This window comes from Mandrillus leucophaeus, unplaced genomic scaffold (assembly GCF_000951045.1).
Source record: "Mandrillus leucophaeus isolate KB7577 unplaced genomic scaffold, Mleu.le_1.0 Scaffold224, whole genome shotgun sequence".
NCBI classification, from domain to species: Eukaryota; Metazoa; Chordata; class Mammalia; order Primates; family Cercopithecidae; genus Mandrillus; species Mandrillus leucophaeus.
In genome coordinates, this window is record NW_012102299.1 from 283,134 (window position 1) to 289,286 (window position 6,153).

The 6,153-nt window shown below is 42.9% G+C and overlaps 1 long non-coding RNA gene across 1 annotated transcript in view; it reads left to right on the top strand.

Annotated features, from left to right (window-relative positions):
• Positions 1-6,153, top strand: part of LOC105540643 — a 47,395-nt gene that overhangs the window by 39,227 nt on the left and 2,015 nt on the right. The window contains exon 2 of the long non-coding RNA XR_001006226.1: positions 5,539-5,775. This is a non-coding gene — a long non-coding RNA (uncharacterized LOC105540643). The remainder of the gene's footprint in view (positions 1-5,538; positions 5,776-6,153) is intronic.

Here is a 6,153-nt window from a genome sequence, read left to right on the forward strand (position 1 = left end):
GTTCTTTGATATTTATGTTTATAAGCTTTCTTTGAACCTGTTGTGTTATCTGCCTAGAAAGTCCCAGATTTTATTAACCATTTTCATATTTTCTCTACCCCCTTCTAACCCTATCATTCCCCTGACACTCAAAATTTATTGTAGAAAGGTGTTCTTTTAAAGACCTTTATAAAGAAATATCATTATCTGTGGTTCAATGTCACTTTTAAAGTTGTCCCTTGATACTTTTTGGAAGCTACTGGATATATTTAACTTCTAAACACTCTTGAAAGTCATTCAAAAAGTTCAAGCAGGGAGAGAATGATCAGGGTACAGGGTGTGCGAGGAGATTATGTTGTGAGTTGGCCGGTATCATTTATTATGGGTAATTCAACAGGTGCCTCAATAATTCCTACTGGGAGGTTTTCCATTCAGCTTCCCCAAATGGCTCCATTTCAACATCCAACAGTGACACTGTATTCTCAGAATTAGATTAGCTAAGCACAAGGCAATGTAAAATCCACTGGAACGATCCAAAGGAAAGGCTTGCTCCTTCATCAACAGTGTTAGCATGAAATGTGCTTCTGTTTACTTGAAATGGTAGAATTCATCAGCTACTTGAAAAATCCTATTCTTTGAAGTGGAGGTGTACATTTCATGTTATATAGTTCAATCCTGTATATGTAATTACATACGTAATTTTGAGCACTTACTCAAAGTGAAACCCTATGCTGGCTGCTGTGGAGGTTGGAGAGATGAGTAAGACCTAGCCTTGGCTTTGCGAATTTACACATTTGTTGGGAGATGGAGCCTATGTATCATCCCATCATAGGACAGATGTAGAAATTAGAAATGTGAGCAAAATGCCGTTGGGTTAGAAAGGAAAACTTGAAGGTGCTTCTTGGTAGAGGAAGATTTCAAGTGAAGCAGTCTTGCCTTTATTTATTACACAGACAATTGTTGAGTGGCAAATTGGTTCACGCACTATACTATAAATAGTCAGGGTGAGCCAATTTTAGTTGTGTCATTGTTTATAGAAGAATAAAGTTCAACAGACAGAATAGACCAAGAAGAACATTCCAGGAAAGAGGAACTGAGTGCAGACCTTCAGGTGACATGATGTGTGTGTGAGAGTGAGTGTGGACTGTGGGCTATGGTGAAGGTGATGGTGGGATATAGATCTGAGTAAAACTGCAAAGGGCTCTAATGCTTATTAACAAAACAATACATTTTATTCTAAATTGTAGTTTTATAAATTGAGCAAATCTAAGTTTACTAGGATTGTTCCCTATTAGGTATAACAGTTGGAGTTGCAGTGGCTTGGAATCAGACCAAACTTAGAATTTGAGCTGTATCATTTACCAGACCAAGTCACTTAACCCTTCTGATACTCAGCTTTCTCATCTGGAAAAATATGGTTTATGAGAATTAGGTTCAAGGAGATAGGGGAAGGCACCAAGAACATTGTCTACCTTTTGGTAGGCATTCAATAAAGGTCAGCTTCTCTTTTTCCCTCCCTTCCTCATCCTCCCCTCCCTTTCTCATAAGAGGGCTTTGATGAAGCATATGCTCCATAATGTCACTAAGTCGTCTGGCTTGATTGCTAAGCATTTTCTTAGACTTTATCCCAGTGGTTCTGAAACCTGAGCAAGTATCAGAAGCACCTGGATGCTTATCAAAACACAGTTTGTGTGCCCCCAGCCCTAGAGTTTCTGATTCAGTGAGTCTGGGTGTGAGGGGGCGGGGGGCAAGAATTTGCATTTTTAAGAAGTTCCCAGATGCTGCTGGTATGGGAACCACATTTTGAGAGCATCTAGTTTTTCTTATTTTGCCCTGGGGCAGACCTTGTCGGATGCTTCCTAACAACCATCCCCTTTTCCCTGCTAACAGAGTCCTGAGTTGTTCTGGCAGTACAGAGAGATGCTTTGATTCAGGGTTAGGCATTTTTTTCTATCTCAGTGCCAGAAGATGAATGATAATGGGCCTAAATCGTCATAGTAATCTCAGTTCTCTTGGCCATTGATTGATCTGAGGGTGGGCAGTTAAGTTAGTTCAGTGTCCTAACTTAGAGACATGAGCTTCAGTTATACTCCTTAATTTTTGAAGACCTTGACATTCTAATTAAACAGAAATTATAGCACAATATTAGAAGTCTTCCAGAAAATGCAATTCATCCCAGGCTCCTTTATAAAACCAATCCCAGCGTCTGACTTTGATCATCTTTTTTCACCTACCCTTCATCATACTTGGACCCTACCAGCTCTGCTACCTTACACTGTCCAGATCAGTGCAAATTTGTTGGAAAGACCAGTCCTTCAATCACACGAACATGCATGTCCAATGACTGTGACATTTGGTCACCATCTTCTGAACCCCTAAGGAAGACTGAAATCCTATCATTACTAACTTTTAGATCAGAGCTGGGTATTTATGATGGGACTTAGTTACCATCACTAACAATATTTTCTTTAGCATTTGATGAAGTGTTATTTCAGTTAAATTACCATAATAGTTTACCCATTTGTTCATTCATTCATTAGGCAAATTTTTTTTTTATTATACTTTATGTTCTAGGGTACATGTGCACAACATGCAGGTTTGTTACATATGTATATATGTGCCATGTTGGTGTGCTGCACCCATCAACTCGTCATTTACATTAGGTATTTCTCCTAATGCTATCCTTCCCCCTTCTCCCCACCCCACGACAGGTCCTGTGTGATGTTCCCTGTCCTGTGTCCAAGTGTTCTCATTGTTCAATTCCCACCTATAAGTGAGAACATGTGGTGTTTGGTTTTCTGTCCTTGCAATAGTTTGCTGAGAATGATGATTTCCAACCTCATCCATGTCCCTACAAAGGACATGAACTCATACTTTTTTATGGCTGCATAGTATTCCATGGTGTATATGTGCCAGATTTTCTTAATTCAGTCTATCATTGATGGACATTTGGGTTGGTTCCAAGTCTTTGCTATTGTGAATAGTCTCATTAGGCAAATTTTTATTGGATATTCTATGTGCTACAGTGCTGCAATGTCATCCCTCTCGATGTATACAGTTACTTATTCATGGTTTATAAAGCACTTTCAAAGCATGAGGGGCTGGGGACTAAGTTATAATGGAGAGGAAAATCAGTGCATGCAATAAAATATGCTTCTTTCATTGTACCTATAGGTATTTGCTAATAGAGTTGTGTGTAGGGGTACATACATGTTTTTATTTGCTTTTTATAACTGTTATGTTACCATAGTTATGAGCATGTGAACATACATGTTATGGCTTGCATCGTGTTACTATATTCTGGTTGGGGATCTTGATTCCCTCCCCCCATTTTATCATTTTTTTAGTATTACTGTCAGTAGCAAGGTAAGAAATTAATTCGATATGCTGTTTTCTATTAAGAAAGAAGGAATTGATAAGTCCCTGTCTGTTCAACATTTACTTTTACTTCTGCTGTCTGCCACTTGGCTTCTGATTGTCATTCATTAATTATTTAGTAATTAATTCCACCCACATGTCCTGAGCCGAGTTCACCTAAATTTGGCACATTGGAGAAAGTAGAGACTAATAAGCTCAGGACCCTGTCATAAGGGGCTCACCATACAGTAAAAGACATAAGACATGCAACAATCACTGAAATATGACACAGCAGTCCAAGGATACGTGTAGTAGGAAGAGCGTAGATAGGAGAGCAGAGGAGAGAGAGAGGACCTTCTGGCAGGAAAATCAAAGAAGCCTCCATGCTCTGTGTGGAAGGACCTGTGCGTTGGACTGTCAAAGATCCTGCAGGATTCAGGAACTTTGACTGAACCAGAGATTCTGGGCTAAACTAGACAGAAAGAGCTGTCTTCACTCTGTGCCTGAGAGGCCAACAAGCCCATCGGATGAGATTTGGATAACACTGATCGACAAAGTCAAATCCTGTTACACCAGTGCAAAAGGACCGTCCCAAATACTGGGATTTGTCTGGAATAGCTCTTACTATGTATCTTCCCATCATAGGACAGATTGAGCCCCAAACAGCTCATCTGCAGAAGCTTGATAATTTTTTGGTGTGGAGGTTTGGGTGAGACGGTTTGCACATTTTCTGGAAAGAGGCTGACCTGTATACTTTCTTAGGAATGGGGAAAAGCTGAGTTGGCTGGCACTTGGAAAGCATCTGTACATTCTTGGCTTGGGAAGCGTTTGGGATGCATTTATATAATGCGGTTCTTTTTCCTGCAGCACAAAGAAATGACAGTAAGAGGAGGAGGGCTGATCGCATGGCAAAATAGTGCCCCAAACTTCAAACCAGCCCCTTTGAGTTATCCAAGTGCACCACGTCCTCCCCCACTCCAAGTTACAAGCAGCTGAATTGAATTAAAAAAACAGTCCCTCCGTTGCTGCTGCGACCTGGTCTGCCAAATTCTCAGCTGGCGTGAGTTTTTATAGCTCCGTTATAAACCCCTGAAAAGTGAGGCATATAATGGAAACATTGACATAACCTGAACGCCTAGGAGCGGCTTGTGCCACTCTAATTATCCTTATGTCTTACTGGCCCGTTTCTCTTCTTCCCCTGGCAGGACCTGCTGCCGCAGCTAGGCCTGACTGTCCCAGGGGCTGGGGGTTCGAAGCTGGCGTTTGCTGGGGAATAATGAGATAGTGTCTGCTGGTGGGAAGCCCCCTGCTCCATACATACTAGTTCCTCCCCTTTGCCTTTCTTCCCTTGTTCTCCTCCTGCACCACCTCCCCCTACCCCCTCCCCTGCAAAAAAAAAAAAAAAAAAAAAAGGCAGAACAGTTCAGTTGGTTGTAAAAATTAATGAGTTCAGATACAGACTTGCCTTATTCCGGTCCAGCTGCGTAACCAGGGTGATTCCAACCAGCATTCTAGACGCTGACATCAGCTCCACACCCCGGCACAATGCTGCTCTGTTTGATCTCAGAAACAGATCGGGCTCCTGGGCTTTATACATCCTGCTTCCTCCCTACGTAAACTCATTTTATTACCCACCAGGAGAATGCATCTCAACTGCTCTCTCCCTGGGCAGCCAATGCCAGAGGATCAGGCCCTACAGCTGAGTCGTCTTCTACCAGCTGGACACTTTGATCCAGTCTTCCTGGTCCTCTGTGAGGTTTCTCGCCAACCCCCAGGCGCTGACAACTGGTGGAAGATGATGGTGATAATGATTTCACCACTTTTCATTTTCAGTGCTCTTCTACGTTCCTGTCTGACCTGTGGTCCACACCCTCCCTGCGCGGTGGAGGTGATAGACCCATTTTATAGATGAAGAAAGTCCGGTAGAGCTGGCGAGTGGCAGAATTAGGAATGGATCACAGGGTTCTTGACTCACAATCCAGTGATCATTCCAGTGACTCAGGGGGTTGACCTCTTGGTGCAGGCACCAAGCAAGGTAGATTTAGTTTGTGTTGTGATCTGAGCTAAAAGAAGGCTCTATGGACCCACTTTCTGGGAGGCAAAAGGGGAGAGGAAGTGGTAAGTCTACGGCAGGCCCTTCAAAGTACATCATGGTGTCCTTAATCTGTGACAGCTCCTGCCCCTTCTACACCCTTTCTACAGGGTGCTGCTTGCTCTGCAGCTGGTCCAAGAAGCTTCACCTCCCAGAAGCAGCAGACAGACGATCTCCTGCTTACAGTGGTTCCAGGAGCACCAACCCCAAAGATGAGTTATAAGCGGGTCCCTAAAGAGATTTTAGGAGAAGCTGCTAAAACGGTGGCAAAGCTCTTTAGAAACATAGAAGTATAAACCTTTTTATGGGGAGAACTCCGTTCTAAGAGTTTGGAGAGGACTTTCAGGGTGAGTGTTACAGCACGTATCTACTGAACAGGGAAGAGGAGATTGGGGGTCTGTGTTAGTTTCCTGGGGCTGCCATAACAAAGTATCACAGACTGGGTGGCTTCAATAGCAGACATTTATTCTGTCTCGGTTTTGGAGGCTGGAAGTCTGAAACCAAGGTGTCAGCAGGACCGCACTCCCCCTGAGGTTGAGCAGAAACCTTCCTTGCCTCTTCCTAGCTTCTGGAGGTGGCCGTCAGTCCTTGGCCTTCCTTGGTTTGCAGCTGCATCACTCTGATCTCTGTCTCTGCCCTCACCTGGCATTCTCCCTGTGTGTCTGTGTCTTCTTATGCCCCTTTTCTTTTGTCTTTTCTTTTCTTTCTTTCTTTTTTTTTTTTTT